At 32.3% G+C, this 17,194-nt stretch overlaps 2 long non-coding RNA genes across 2 annotated transcripts; both read right to left on the reverse strand.

The window, feature by feature from the left end:
• Nucleotides 1–9,755: 9,755 nt before the first annotated feature.
• LOC143066382 (uncharacterized) lies at nucleotides 9,756–11,492 on the reverse strand. Its single transcript, XR_012975587.1, has 3 exons — nucleotides 11,278–11,492; nucleotides 10,527–10,834; nucleotides 9,756–9,843 (listed from the first exon to the last, which is right to left on the reverse strand). It is a non-coding gene; the product is annotated as an uncharacterized LOC143066382 (long non-coding RNA).
• A 928-nt stretch (nucleotides 11,493–12,420) lies between these two features.
• Nucleotides 12,421–14,282, reverse strand: LOC143066383 (uncharacterized). The gene is made up of 3 exons (XR_012975588.1): nucleotides 14,161–14,282; nucleotides 13,432–13,617; nucleotides 12,421–12,694 (listed from the first exon to the last, which is right to left on the reverse strand). It is a non-coding gene; the product is annotated as an uncharacterized LOC143066383 (long non-coding RNA).
• Nucleotides 14,283–17,194: the final 2,912 nt, after the last annotated feature.

Genomic DNA, 17,194 nt, shown 5'->3' on the forward strand with positions numbered 1-17,194 from the left:
CAACTCAGAATACCACTGGTAAAAGTTCTGCAGGAAATTGGTATCAGGTTCTTCAAAATTTATATAAAAAACATTCAAAATCAACAACTAGTATAGAAATATATGTGAAGACATAATAATATCCTATTATTTTTTTTAATATAATAAGAAGCACTGGTTCGTATAGCTTTAATAGATTTTAATAGGTATGTATAGTTCTTTCAGAAAAGTTTATTTGTAGATTTTTTAATATTCAAATCCTAATTGGGTAAATCGATAGGAAATGTATTTTACTGTATTTAACACATATGTGATGTATGTGGCGAAACTTTAATAAACTTTTAAATCTGAATCTGAATCTGTGAGAAGAAAAGTTTGAGGGTAAATTCAATTTTTACACATGCCTAAGTATCGAAAGTAATTTAAAAAATATATATTTTGAAGAATTTATCCGGAAACACAGTATGACAAAATACTATGTCGAATGCTATTGATGGATATATATTATTAGACCTTTTCAACAATTGTCTACACCTACAGTTGAGATTGACTACGACGGGTAAGATGTACGGGGTCGTCTCAAAAGTAAAAATTGAAAATAACAGTACCGATCTCTATACTGTTGTTTTTTTTTTGCTTGAAGTTTATTTTATTGGCAGTAATTCAACTTTCCTAAAGATTCTGAATGACAGGAACACGTTTTTACCCCTTCTATAGTATTGCACATGTACCTCAGGTTAGGTGAAAATCGGTTGAAAACACCAACTTGATCGTGTTTACAAGTGTATAACGGACGGACAGACAGTCCAGCAATTATCTTTCATAAATTTAAAAAATTTCATAAGGGAGCAACTATTTAACTTTAAAAAAAATAGGGGGAATGGGGAGGTCTCAGTCAGATTTCTTTTCTTTCGAAATTCTTTTAGTTTTTCAACGCAATCTATCAACTTATTTTTTCAAAATTCAATACCATAAGGTATTGGAGAAATCTGCATTCAGGAATACTATTTTGTGTCACCTGCCTGACCAGATTTTTTTCCTTATTAAATTGGGGATTAGAATTTTTTTAAATGGAGAAAAAAACCGTGACCCTCATCCCCCCGAAGTTATATTGTCGATCCCTAATAATTTTACAGAACCAAATTTATCGTTATTGTCATGCGGCACAATCTTTAGCAGACTCGCATAATCATAAACTAAAACGAATGCGGAATGATTGCAGAGATTTTTTAATCAATTAAACGTGAAATGTCGTGTTAATACATGTAATAAGAATACTATTTGATAGAGAAATATTTATTTAATTTGTGTTTGATATATCTTCTGTAGCCATATAGTCAATACAGTATATAACCGCCAAATCGAATATTGACTTGTATGCGTTATGATAATCATGATGTTTTTTTGGTTTTATTTTTAGACGACCCCTCCATTTTACCTGTAAACTGCAGGTGTCATTAGTCGGTGTCGAGAGATGTTGAAAAGGTCTATTAGAAGCTTGACAGTCCAGCAAAAACGGTATAGGGAAGTAAACAGGGACCAAAGAATGAAATCTTTTTATTTCTCAACGCATTATATGAATATGTAATCATATAGGTTAATCAATTCAAATATTAACTATATGAAGTTATGTCATAGTCTGTTGCTTTTAACAGTCCACCTGTCATCTTATTCATATGTTCCAATGACAAAATCAAACGTTATCAATCAACGAAACAAGTGAAAACGAATTACAATGGGTTCCTCATATCCTTTGTTTTTCTATAACCATATTCCTGGCTTGGTATAACCTGATATTATAGATATCTAAACCTCCCACGCGTATGACACTGGCAGTTGATGTTGTTCCATTATATCGAGAGAGAAAAAAATGGATGAGCAACACAAACAGACCAACTCGTTTGAATTGTTTTACATTTGTCATTTGGGGGCCTTTTATAGCTAACTATGCGGTATGAACTTTGCTCATTGTTGAAGACCGTACGGTGACCTAAAGTTGTTAAAATGTCTGTGTCATTTGGTCTCTTGTGGAAAGTTGTCTCATTGGCAATCATACCGCATATTCCTTTTTATATAATAGAAAAAATACTGAACTCCGAGACATTTCAAAAAGGAAATTCCTTAATCAAATGGCAAAATCAAAAGCTCAAACACAACAAACGAACGTAAAACAACTGTCATATATCTGACTTTGTACAAGCATTTTCTTATATGTACAATATGGTAGATTAAACCTGTTTTGTGTGCAGCTAACCCTCTCATTTATATGATAGTCGCATAAAATTCCATAATATTGACAACAAAGTGTGACAAATCAAACAGATATAATAGGTATAAATGTTAAAAAATAATTATAGGGGTACAGCAGTCGACATTGTGTTTTTACCTTAACCAATATAAAACAAATATAAACACACCTTAACCGTGGCACAATAACACAATGACGGGATGTACAAGTACAGAGCCACGTCAAATGTAACAAAGAAACACAAAAAAGAATACAGACAAAGCATATAAGAGAAAATGAAATAAAAAAATAAAAAACAAGAATGTGTCCAAAGTACACGGATGCCCCACACGCATTGTCATTTTCCATGTTCAATGGACCGTGAAATTGGGTAAAAAATCTAATTTGGCCTTAAAAGTAAAAAGATCAACTAATAAGGAACATGTGTACTAAGTTTCAAGTTGATTGGACTTTAACTTCATCAAAAACTACCTTGACCTAAAACTTTAACCTGAAACTCGTACTTTTAATTTCTATGTTCAGTGGACCATGAAAATGGTGTCAAAAGTCTAATTTAGTTTAAAAATATGAAAGATCATATCATAAGAAACATGTGTACTAAGTTTCAAGTTGATTGTACTTCAGCTTCATCAAAAACTACCTTGACCAAAAACTTTAACCTGAAGTGGGACGAACTGACGGACAGGCAGACGGACGAACGGAAGGACGCACAGACCAGAAAACATAATGCCCCTCTACTATCGTAGGTGGGGCATAAAAATATCATAGAAAAACGACAGGATGTATAAGTACAGAACCACGTCATTGTAACAAAGAAACACTAAAAGGCATCTAGACAAGCATATGAGCAAAAATGAAGGATAAGAATACAAAAATTTTCATAGAACAATAACACAATGGCGGGATGTATAAGTACAGAGCCAAGTCAAATGGATACCACCGAAACAGACTAAAAAGTAAAAGACTAATAAAATAATACTATAACACGTCAATACAAAGAATCGATACTTTCTACAAAAAATAATAGATGAATGTGACAAAAATCGGGATCCAGTAGCCTGAACTGTGTAATCTTACATCACAGACACCATAAATTCAAACAAACACACAGACTACTATAACAAGAACGCCAACAAACATAATGTGCAGTCGAAGTAGAGGTAAGAAATAAAAACAAAAATGTTCACTTTAGGCAAATTATGGCCTTCAATTTCAACTTTATCATAAAATTACAAAATGGCTAAAACTTGGGTCCTAAATGGACCTATTTCTTTGTTGAAATCAATCTCTTCATAAGAGTACATTCTTAACTTCAAAATCAGCACATTTTGTAAACATTGTCAAAATACGATGATATGTTTTGTATTTTTCGTACCTAAAAGCTTGAGGAGACCAAAACAACCAATGATCTAACATGTTCTGTAATAAAATATTACCAATAGTAATATTACACAAAAACTTGCTGGATGGTAGGTGGCGGTCACAGTTAATCATCCTTAAAACTGATATTGAAAATTTGACCAAAACTCACGTTATTATACACAAAAATGCATACCCAAGGAGTCAATAATTAATCATTTTTATGTGATGAGACAAAAATAAAGTTATTTTAAAAGTAATATCACAACAATATCTATGTGTAGTATTTGGGCCTAATCATCAATGTCATCAAAATTAATTAAAATCCTCTTTGAACTTACTCCTTTCATTCGTCCAAAGTTTAACCTTTTTTTAAATACAATGGTACACAAATTAGGAAGGTCACTTTAAAAACCCTTTGAGTCTGAATCGCACATCAAGACCCATCTGCATCCGTGATGCCCAAAGTTAAAAAGACAAAAAGCCGAAGGCGGGATGCATTAATACCGAGTCACGTCAAACGTTATACGACCAAAAGAAAAAAAAAACATCACGAAAACAAAAAACGGGGAAACTAAAGTGAAATAAAACAATATACAACTTTAGCACAGAGAATCTATAAATCACGACCCCCTTGTATTATTTGTGACACTGAATATATCTCTTGGGTCTTGATACTTGCCGAGAAACTTTCTGAGAAAAGGGAGAGACGTTCTTTGACAAAACATTGGCTCGGTAAATTTTTGCTCCGACATCTATAACGTTTGAATATCGCAAGAGAAGTATGGATGAATTTGTATATTGCTGATAAAGTGAGAAAAATTTATAATATCCAAATTGAAATCGTCTGCGGCTTATATATTATCCGCTTTACATTTCTACTAGTATTTGGTACAGATGATGGTTGATTATGATTAGTCTAGGATAAAATCCAATCAGTAGCATTTGTTTCGGATTGAATTAATTTGATAGGAACATTTTTACTGAATAGAAATTATTGAATTGTTTTCTATAGCTATGATTTCAACTTTCTTTAGAAAACATAAGTCTAGACGGTTTTGGTTCTGTGTTTCGATCATGTTGGTTTACATTACACTGTATCTGAAGCTTTTTAATTTTTTGGCTAATTGATCTCTAATATCCACGATAAACGTTATACTCGTAACATTTGACGTGTACACTGAATCGATGCCATACGTTTATATAACCGTCAATTTGGGTTATTAATAATGGTGAATCTTTAGATGACGACTTTCGTCAGGGGCGTAGCTTACGTTGAGGCAACCGAGGCAGTTGCCTCGGCAAACTGCCTCTGCAAAAAAAACTCAAAAAAATATTTTCCTTCACTGTATATTCTTTTGAATGATTGTCGCAGCAAACTGGCTACTAAACAATAAGATAGCAACTTGTTATGTATTGTTGGCGCGGTTATTGATTCATACCCTTTACGAATTATTCAAGACTTATGGAAACATTTGAATTAATTTTCCCTCCTCTGTTAGTTAATACATAATGTCAGTTTATATATAAACAAGAATGTGTCCACAGTACACGGATGCCCCACTCACACTATCATTTTCTATGTTTAAAGGACTGTGAAATTGGAATAAATTCTCTAATTTGGCATTAAAATTAGAATGATCTTATCAAAGGGAACATGTATACTAAGTTTCAAGTTGATTGGACTTCTACTTTATCAAAAACTACCTTGACCAAAAACTTTAACCTGAAATTTGCACTATCATTTTCTATGTTCAGTGAACCGTAAAATTGGGGTCAAAACTCTAATTTGGCATTTAAATTAGAAAGATCATATCATAGGGCACATGTATACTAAGTTTCAAGTTGATTGGACTTCAACTTCATCAAAAACTACCTTGACCAAAAACTTTAACCTGAAGCCAAAAACTTTAACCTGAAATTTGCACTATCATTTTCTATGTTCAGTGAACCGTAAAATTGGGGTCAAAACTCTAATTTGGCATTTAAATTAGAAAGATCATATCATAGGGCACATGTATACTAAGTTTCAAGTTGATTGGACTTCAACTTCATCAAAAACTACCTTGACCAAAAACTTTAACCTGAAATTTGCACTATCATTTTCTATGTTCAGTGAACCGTAAAATTGGGGTCAAAACTCTAATTTGGCATTCAAATTAGAAAGATCATATCATAGGGCACATGTATACTAAGTTTCAAGTTGATTGGACTTCAACTTCATCAAAAACTACCTTGACCAAAAACTTTAACCTGAAGCCAAAAACTTTAACCTGAAATTTGCACTATCATTTTCTATGTTCAGTGAACCGTAAAATTGGGGTCAAAACTCTAATTTGGCATTTAAATTAGAAAGATCATATCATAGGGCACATGTATACTAAGTTTCAAGTTGATTGGACTTCAACTTCATCAAAAACTACCTTGACCAAAAACTTTAACCTGAAGCCAAAAACTTTAACCTGAAATTTGCACTATCATTTTCTATGTTCAGTGAACCGTAAAATTGGGGTCAAAACTCTAATTTGGCATTTAAATTAGAAAGATCATATCATAGGGCACATGTATACTAAGTTTCAAGTTGATTGGACTTCAACTTCATCAAAAACTACCTTGACCAAAAACTTTAACCTGAAATTTGCACTATCATTTTCTATGTTCAGTGAACCGTAGAATTGGGGTCAAAACTCTAATTTGGCATTTAAATTAGAAAGATCATATCATAGGGCACATGTATACTAAGTTTCAAGTTGATTGGACTTCAACTTCATCAAAAACTACCTTGACCAAAAACTTTAACCTGAAGCCAAAAACTTTAACCTGAAATTTGCACTATCATTTTCTATCAGTGAACCGTAAAATTGGGGTCAAAACTCTAATTTGGCATTTAAATTAGAAAGATCATATCATAAGGAACATGTGTACTAAGTTTCAAGTTGATTGGACTTCAACTTCATCAAAAACTACCTTGACCAAAAACTTTAACCTGAAGCGGGACAGACGGACGAACGAACAGACGAACGAACGAACGAACGAACAGACGGACGAACGGACGCACAGACCAGAAAACATAATGCCCCTCTACTATCGTAGGTGGGGCATAAAAAATCAACCAAATACTGTTCATTTATAATGAAGACTCTATAATAAAGAAAATGTTAGTTATTCGCCGGTTGTTACGGGGCGCCGAATGGGACTCTTGTGGTTTTGTACAAAATTCAATTCTGTCATAACAAAATCATTTTTGTCTTACAAAACTATGTGCTACAGACTTGTTTTATGAGAACTTCAATTTTGTGATGACAAAATTTATGTGTGTAGACAAAATTCATTTTTGTCATGACAAAATTCATTTTTGTAGACAAAATTCATATTTGTCATGACAAAAGTCAATTTTGTCTAAAAGGTATGCAAATATAATCATATTTGCATACAAAATTGACTTTTGTTACCTGATATTGAAATTAAATCACAAAAGTCAATTGTGTGAAATAAGATTCAATTTTGTGAGACAAAATTTACTTTAGTGAGACAAAATTGACTTTTGTGAGACAAAATTAATTTTTGTGAGACAAAATTTGATTTGGTCAATTTTGTTGAGACAAAAGTCAATTTTGTTAATTTTGTTGAGACAAAAGTCAATTTTGTCAATTTTGTTGAGACAAAAATTAATTTTGTCAATTTTGTCAATTTTGTTGAGACAAAAATCAATTTTGTCAATTTTGTTGAGACAAAAGTCAATTTTGTCAATTTTGTGACGACAAAATTCATTTTTGTGACGACAAAATTCAATTTTGTAAGAACAAAATTGACTTTTATGAGACAAAATTGACTTTCGTGAGACAAAAATCAATTTTGTTGAGACAAAATTCAATTTTGTCAATTTTGTCGAGACAAAATTCAATTTTGTCAATTTTGTCAATTTTGTTGAGACAAAAGTCAATTTTGTCTCACAAAAGTCAATTTTGTCTCACAAAAGTCACTTTTGTCTCACAAAAGTCACTTTTGTGTAACAAAAGTCGATTTTGTATGCAAATTAGGTCACAGAATCCAAACTAAACTAATTTGAATACAAAATTGACTTTTGTCGCCCAATTTTCAAATTAGGTAACAAAACTCAAGTCTGTGTAACAAAAATGAATTTTGTCATGACAAAAGTGACTTTTGTCCACTGATAGATAATTTTGTATGACAAAATTTTAAATTTGTAGTATGATACAAATTTTGTTAAACTGAACTCATTTTTGTTGAACAAAAGTCACTTTTGTCCGTACAAAATTGAATTTCGAGTACAAAACCACAAGAGTCCCATTCGGCGCCCCGTAGTTGTCATGTTCATCATGAATGAAAAAAAAGTAAAAAATCATTCAATATATAATTACAAGACCTTCGAAGTAATACACCACTAAAACAAGTGCCGTGCTACACTTTACATGTAGCATATGTTTTTCTCCTAGTTTATCCTGAAATTCGTTTGTTCAATCCAGCTGTCATTTTGTGGTGATTATCTATAATTCGTTGATTCGTGACCTACGACCAAATAAATGATCATCACAACACTTATTACAAATAAACCTTAATATTTTCGGTTTTTTTTCTTCTGTATTGAACATTTTGTACAGGTTTCTTCTATCCACCGAGCAAGGTCATGATTTCTTGTGATATGACGTTAACTCATGTCACAGTGAGGTACAGCCAACTATATTAGAGTGTTCTACGGCTTGGAAATATATTGGGAACCATTAGGCATTTGAGCTGGCTTTCTGCTGGGAACAATATGTCAATATATATGTTCCTGCTTTCTGTAACTGCTAGCAAGTCAGGAAACTGACTTTTCATTGGTTGTCTAATGTGATACCTTCACGTATTTTGTTATTTTTATAGCTTTGAGTATAGATAGTAAGGCATATAAATAACATTATTATGATGAAAGAAAATTGAACAGCAACTATTTTTAACGATTCTTTTTTGTTCAAATTGTAAAAACCTCGATAGCTTCAAGGGGGCTGCGCCCCCCCCTGACCCCATGCCTCGGTATAAACAGAAGGCAAGCTACGCCACTGTTCGTGTATTTGTGTTATAGAGGTGAAGATTTTTTTTCTAAAAAAAATCTCCTTTTTATGATACCCTAAGAATGATTATGAACAAAGTTATTTTGATTAGTAATTTTAACAAGAGGCTATAAGGATAGTATCGTAAAATGTGATATACGTTTGTACAGCTAATATCAATTTGAAAGTAACGGTCATTATGCTGATTAAAGAATTCTCATCACGTTGTCTGATCATATAACTGTTTGTAGTGCAATGTTTACAAGTTATTGAGATACGCCAATAGCATCCAAACAAAAATATTTCTTCCAAGGTAGTTTGAATGTAATAGGCTTTCTTTCCATACTTACATAATACATAGTATGAAATTCAAAACAGTGTAGCTGTGGCCATTGATTGACCCATCAAAATCATCCATTGACTGGGACAATTTACGTGAACGTTTGTCTGTAACAACCACTGTTCATGACGTACCTACGATAGACATTTAAACTGTGGGGTCAACAAAGGTTTCTTAACGCCTTTAATTATAAAATAATTCGAAAAATTAATCAGGAATAACCTTTGAGTTTTGATTTATATAATTGATATAAATCAAAATATCGTGTTATTTCTGATTAATTTTTCGAATTACTTTATTTAGGTGTTGAAAACCTTTGGTGACCCCATAGTTTAAGTGTCTTTAAAAAGTACATAGTGAGCATTGGTCGTTACATACAAACGTTCACCTAAATTGTCCCAGTCAATGAATGATTTTAATGTGTCAATCAATGGCCACAGCTACACTGTTTTGAATTTCATACTAAACCGACTAATCAATAATTATAGTATATTAAAGAAGCACTAGCCACTAAGCAAGTGGTATTATATAAGATTGACAGTCATACCACCATTAGCGATGTAAGTTTTAATGGCATAAAGTGAACACAGAATGCAAGAATACCAATTAGTTTCTAAAGCAGTACATTTATATCATCTAATCATAAGATAAATCAATTCATATAGTTGGACGGATTACAATAATTTATGTCATATTTACTACTTTTATATAACTGTTTTTTGAATTCAAAAGAAAATATAATTCTGTTAAGAAGCAGCTCTGCATTGCAATGCAGGAAGTCATGTATTAATTTACATCTATACAATTAATTTGGTGCTGTGAAGTTTCACTCGATTGCTCATTGTTTGATATGCACTCTTCTTAATCTGTGAAAAGAACAAAAATCATGTGCAAAATGAATTTGAATGCATTAACTATTGGTGTGTGGATTAAGGTTTAGCATTCGTATTCGATGACTGTTAAATTTTAAAGAACATTTGATCTTCTATACAGACAAGATACCATAAAATAAAAGTAGCAATGTGTGATCATGTGTTTCTGTGCTAGACTTGTGGATGACTTGACACTATAGTCATTCTGTGTGACCTTTTATAGTTTGCTGTTCGGTGTGAGCCAAGGCTCCGTGTTGAAGACCGTACTTTGACATATAATGTTTATTCTTTCACAAATTGTGACTTGGATGGAGAGTTATCTCATTCGCACTCATACCACATCTTCTTATATAAGACATGTGGATCCACACGTATCACTTGGTTCATAAAAAATGTCATTGTTTCGACATCACAGTAAAAAAAAATCAGAATTTATGAATTCGTCGGTTACTTAGTTTCTATTTCAATGTTTGGTGTTCCTGTTGTTCCTTTATTTTCCTCTTAAAGTTGATATGTTTCCCTCGATTTTGGTTTGTAACCCGGATTTGTTTTCTCTCAATCGATTTATGACTGTTTAACACCCGTATACTACTGTTGCCTTTATTTATATACATTATTTGTGTAGTAGAATAAAGAACACTTCGACTATGTCTTGTAATAAGAACAAAACAACTTACATCTATATTTGTTGTGATAACGTCTGCAGTACCCAGGTCTGTAGGATGCTTGGTGATAGGAATTTTTATGTCCACCGGTTCCTACATAAGTACGTGTAACTGCAGGGATGCTGTAGCTAGACGCTTGTGCACGTGACAATGCAGGGGTGTAACTAATCGTTTGTGAACGTGTCATTCCAGGGTTGTAGCTAGCCACTTTTGTACTCGTCATTGCAGGGGCGTAACTAGCCACATGTGTTCGTGTCATTGCAGGGCTGTAACTAACCACATTTGATACAGTGCTTTCGTAATTTATTGGTGCACTTAGTCTGAAACGGAAAAATAATGTGAAATGAGAATACAGCATAAAAACGAGGCGGTAGGTGCCAAAGGGACAATCTAAATTAATGTTTCGAAAAAACACTGACAATATTGACAACGCCACGGTATAAAACGACAAAAAGACAAACAACAGTACAAAAAAATAGTTATAAAATAGATATTAAAGAGACACAATAGAGTTTTTGATCTATTGACAAATGTAAATTCTGACTAATTAGATTTATATCGCATTTATGCTAGTAACATACACGGCATATTCCTTGTAATGAGCCCGTTCTAACCCTTTCAAAAGAGAAACACACCTAAACAGATCATTTCGTTTCCGTAAGTATTTTCTTCGATGTACTTATTGTGTTATTTACATGCATGGTTTTATTTTGAGATGGTTCCAGTTGTCTCTTATTGTCTATTTCATGTTTGTACATTATACCTTCTTTCTTCTTCTGCCAATAACATTTTCATAGCTTCAATTTCAGCTTTAAGTGGTATATACGAATCCTTTGACACCTTTGCTTCTTCTAGCTTAACAAACAGAACATGTTGAATCTCTTTAAATCTTTTCTCCATCTCTTGAATTTGTCCAAATGCCCTTGACCGTTCTTGTGCCAATAAAGCTTCTAATGCCTGTTTTTGTTGTGCCATTGCGCCTACCTAAAAAAAAATTAGATTCCTTTATCAGAATTGCGTTATTTGCGCACTGATTTTATATATTATTGATCCGTTGTGGTTTAATGTGCTTGACTGGAATTTTTTGAAAAGATTATGAAAATTAGAGAGAGAGGGAAAAACTGAGGATGAGGTTTTACAGTAATTGATATTAATTCTGATAATCTAGCTATCTGATTGTATTTATGACTTCCCTGGTAGAGACACAAGATTGGTTTTTTTTTTTACTAACTAGTTGGAAGGAATTCATATTAAACATATGAACATCGGGAAAAACATAACAACATCGATCGGGACAAACATAATTGCATCGGTGTTTTTTTTTTCTAACTAGTAGGAAAACAGATTTGATTAAACATAGTATAATTATAAGATAAAGCATTTTGTTGGTACTATGTTTTTACAAGATGAACTCAGGACAAACGAGTCTGACGCAGAAATTATAATAGTATACACGACAAATACCAAAAAAAAAGATGTATCAAACTTACAACTGTTCTGTGTTAGAAACAATAAATAAGATATCTTTTCAGCAATAATTCTTAACCTATAGATTGACTCTTATCTTATGTATATATCTTACTTGTGATTCTAAGGCAGCAATCTTAGCTTTAAAATCTCCGACACTGCCCATAGCATAAGACTTTTCTTTTTCCAATCGCCCTATAGTGTCAGCGTCGTTCTCCATCTGTGATTTCAATACAGAAATCTGAAGAAAAAAATCTCGTATCATGATATTGAAAGTTGTAATACTAGTATATTGTATCTTGATTGAATTTTTCACGAGCATGTGTTTTTATTACCTACCTTTCCGATGCTTATTGTAGATTTTGGTGAAGAGGAGATTTGACAAATATTTATCGAAGGGTACATTATTAATTGAATGTGTAAACAAACTTACGCTTTTACCATATCTGGATTCAATATCAGACTGATGTTTCTTTAACTCGTCTTCCGCTGCATGTCTAACTTGTCTGAGGATGTCTGGGATATTTGTATCCGTCTTACTCAGTTGTCGTATACGTGTCTCCAGTGACAGAATATTGGCTGTTGTAGCCTCTAATCGTTGTTTCAAATCAGCAACATGCTGTCTCAGGACATTGTTGTCAAACTCGTATTTTTTTGTTGACGCAGCAAATGCTTCCTCTACGTCTTTTCTAGTCTGTAGTTCTCTTTCCCATCTAAAATGAAAATTGTCTTTGCAATGTCAATTAGCATCTGATGCCCTTAACTAAACTTAGATTATAAGGTAACGAAGTTTCTTTGTTACACCAAATGAACATTTTGAAAATGGTTTATTCCATTATTGGTGCTCGATCATTTAAACTCCGAAGTATTTTACATGAAAGATAAATAATGAGACAAAAGGTTAACTAAAAGTAGCTTAGAGGCGGTCGAATATTAAAATGATATAAATTTTAAAAAACAAGACCTTAAAAAATGGACGAATAATTATTACACAAGTTTTCTTTTCAACATCGTCGAATTGTCCGCCGGTTGACCCGGAAATATCATTGACCTATCGAACACCGCTCTTACAAAAACATGACTATTTCAACGTGAAAGTGTAACGTTTAGCAGTCAGGAAAAGAAATAAACAAGCAAATAGCAATCATAGGTAACACAAGCAGCAACTAGAATACGGAAGACCATTTTGCTAACTCAGCTAAAACATGTCGTTTATTCAGGTAAAATGTATTCTAAGGCAAACGAAGAGGGCAACGTTAGAAAAGAAATCAAGAAACAACTATGAATAAATAAAAAGATACCAGTACTATCTGCAAAAGTAGTGAGTTTATGTGCCGTCTGTCTTATGATATGGTTTGTTTCCCCTAGCATTGTTCTACTGGTTTTGAAAAAAAAAATACAAGTAATTTGACAATTTGTACCGATAGAAATACCGTAACTTAATTATTACCTTCCTTTGAAATCGTCCCTATCCCTCCTTAAATCTGCTATCTCTTTCCTAAGACTTGGACCTTCATCCAGTGGCTGTGGTGCCGATCGTAGTTTAGCTATTTCTTGTTCTAGACAGCTTATCGTCTGCTGGTAGCTAGTGACATTTCCAACAAGCTCCCGGTTCTTGTCAACTTCTAGTGCTAATCTGTTGCAGTAATAGATTTATTTTGTTATTTCAATGGATTCTTTAACTTAATAAAACTATATCATATTCGTTAAAAAAAACATATGTTTGTATGATTTATTCAACTATGACAAATATGCATTTACTATTACTTATTAGTATGTTATTATATAGAAAACCTGCGGACCCTTTGAGAGTTGTTAAACTTGTTCTTAACGGTTAATAGAAGATGTCACTTTCCCTGCATTGAGAATTGGGTTTGACATCCTCATTCCGACCGAACATGGTTACGAATTTATACATTCCTCACACCCAATCGATGCTCCTCTTTATCAAGGATTTTACTGCATGACAGGAGAAATCCAGGGATTACCATTTTTCTCTACCCTTTCCCCGAATTACAAGAGTTCATAAGTTCATAAGGTTAAAAAATCTATTTTAGTTTGAATTATTTCCTTTTGTGTTAAGACCGAGAGAGAAAGGAACTGAAAATTGATGTAAGGCATTTTAACGGTTGGTGATTAAAAAAACATAGTTTTTTTTCTTTTTCATCAGTTGTATTACCTCTTTTCCAAATCCTTAGAGGTTTGAATAAAGCTTCCATACTGTTGTTCCAAACTGTGCTTATCTTGTACACTTCCTTGTAGTTGTCCTCTGTAATAGTAAGTACATTTAACTCATTCAACTATTTAATAATGTTTTTTTAAAACATGGTGATTACATTCTTTCGTGAATCATGGAATTTATGTGGAAGTAATTTGCTTTTGCTGAGTACCTTTTTTTAGAAATATTTCACTGAATTGTACCCAAATGATCGGAAGGTATATTCGTTCTGCTTTAATCAGTTAATATCCGTTAAATTATAAATTACATGTATATGTATGACTTTAAAATATCTCAATTAAGAATATATGATATTTCAAAATAACTTCTTTCACAATGAAAGCCATACATCATTTATCATGCTCATTGCATCAGTTGGTTTGAATTCAATTCTATTTCGATACAATTCGAGTTTCATAAATCGACAAATCTAGTATGTTAGAGCTTAACAATGTCACTTAGTAAGCGGATATTTTTCAGTCAAAGAAAACATAATAGTATCCGTAGTACAAGCTATGAATTGATTATGTATTTGACATCAAAGTCAGGTGTTTAAGTTTGTCAAGAAGCTATCTATATAAAGGGTATACATCCTTTTTCTACTCGCCTCCGATTTGCAGTTTTTATTTTACCCCTTTAGTAGCTTTGGTCTTTTTTATTAGATAATAGGAAAACAAATGTTCTTAAGCTTAAAATTTTATGTTTAGATTCCATTGCAATATACGAAAAAATAAACAAAAAAAGGGGAATATGAACAACCTTTGGAAGTATTTTTTTTTCTTTTCAAAGTATGAAATCACACTTATCTTCTAATATACTAATCTACCTACCTTAAGTTTGCGAGTTCGTATTCATATAAATCCTTCAGTTTTAAGACTTCGTCTTCCAATATTTTAGTTGATTTCAGGAATGCCGAGGAATCGATCTGTCCACGTTGTTCCCAAAGCTGTCTAACTTTGTTTATATATTCTGACAACCTATCATTTAGATGTTGTAGCTCTGCCTTGTCTTCTAACTTAATCGTTCTCTTTATTCCATAGTCATTACCTCCCCCTGATTTTGAGTAACTCAGGTTAGTTACTCCAGTATTAAAATCATCCCCACCAGCGGAGCTGTACGACTCCCAAGCTTGCTGTGTGGACGGGTAATAGGATGGTGATCGAAATGTCGTTGTTCTAGGACTTACAAATGCGTTTGTAGTTGTCTTGTATTGGTAGGGTTGGTCATAGCTTTTGTACAAGTAATTACTTTTGTTGTTGGGTTTGTATGTGCAGCTTCTACATGCCTTATCATTATAGAAATTTTTGTAACTGGTATCATATCTGAAAAAAAAATGGAAGAGTTAAAAGAGTACCAATGTAAAGTTGCTGATATATTAAATAAATGTGCATTGTTTTAATACGAATGTATTCCTGAAAACGGTCCAATCTTGATTACTCAATGTTTAATGGATATATCATTTGTACTCTGTTTTGAAGAAAGGTCATACAAGGTCCTTGAAACATGCGAATTTTTTGTATTTGTTTCAAAATATTTCAATACTTATCGTATTGTTTTGTGCAATTATAACAGAGCATATTTTTCTAGTTTTATTTGAATTCATATAATAGGTTCAAATATATGATATACAGTAAATCATCTTTTTAACCTATATATAAACAATTTTTTGTGGATAAAATCAGTCAGTCACATGGTTCACCCTTGTTCCACTTTCAATGTTGATATTCTTATCCTTTTAATAGCTGTACACGTCTAGATTATGCGTAACTCATCTATAACTAAATAGTCAGTAAATTGTAGGTGACATGAAAACCGGTTCATTAAACAAAGTCAATTATTGACTTGCAAGTCAATTATACATCAGCTATATTGTTTAGCTTACTTTGACAAATTTGGACCAAGTTCCGCTTATGTTAAGGGTGTATTCTTCTAGTGACGATTCAGTCTCGTTGAACTCTCGTTCAGGAATTATTTCCAAAATATGTGATACAAGTGGAAAATATTAATGAAATCAAAAAGTGTTATAATCAAACTTAACTCTGTGAAGAAATTGGATATTTCCAATGAGTAGTTTTTCAAATTTTATTACCAATCAAGTCAGTCTTTTTAGCCAAAATTTTGAGAAAATGGGTGAGGAATACAAAAAATGATTTTACCAGAAACATGTGCATCCCACATCCCTTTTTTCTTTTCAAATTTCTTAGATGTGTATTTTTTCAATCATTTATAACAAAGAAGTTGAAAAAAAATATGCAAGTTGAACTTAAAACGGATAAAAATCACAAATTTACAAAATGGACAACATGGTAAATTTGACCCAAAAAGCATCAAAATATGATAAAACTTTCTTATATTAAAACCTAAATATATTTTTTTGTAATTTAAATTTATTCAGATTGGTCCCCTCCATCTTTATTGAAAGTATGACAAAATTGTGGAATTGTGATTTTTTTTTATGATAATATCCCCAAAATAGGTTAAAATTGATGAAAAATGGGAAATTCATCAAAATTGTGTACTTTCCAAGGGCTGTAGCAAAAAAATAAGTTCACCACCATATGATTTTTTTCTTCACCAATTATGTTTTACAGTCATATAAATCAAAAAATCAGGTTTAGAAAAAAAGTTTAATTCTAGAAATTTTTGGCCCTTCAGAGGTGTACATCCTTAAATACAACAAAAACAACTAAATATATCGGAAAACGCTCAGTGCTCAGTAAAATCCACCAAAGAACTTAATTAATACACATACAAAATAAATGCTCAGTGCTAAAATACACAAACAAACCTAAATATATACCTTCACCAGAAATGGTCAGTATATTGTTTTGATCATGAAATTTACAACCATCACTTGAAACTTTAGTTGTTAAAATCTAAACCTTTGTCTCTAATATTTCAAAGAAATCGATATAGTTTAACGCAGACCGCGAAGAGGACCCATAAATGAACGGCAAGCAAAAGTACATAACCACATTACCGCTTGCACAACATG

Source organism: Mytilus galloprovincialis, chromosome 3 (assembly GCF_965363235.1).
Source record: "Mytilus galloprovincialis chromosome 3, xbMytGall1.hap1.1, whole genome shotgun sequence".
Taxonomy (NCBI): domain Eukaryota; kingdom Metazoa; phylum Mollusca; class Bivalvia; order Mytilida; family Mytilidae; genus Mytilus; species Mytilus galloprovincialis.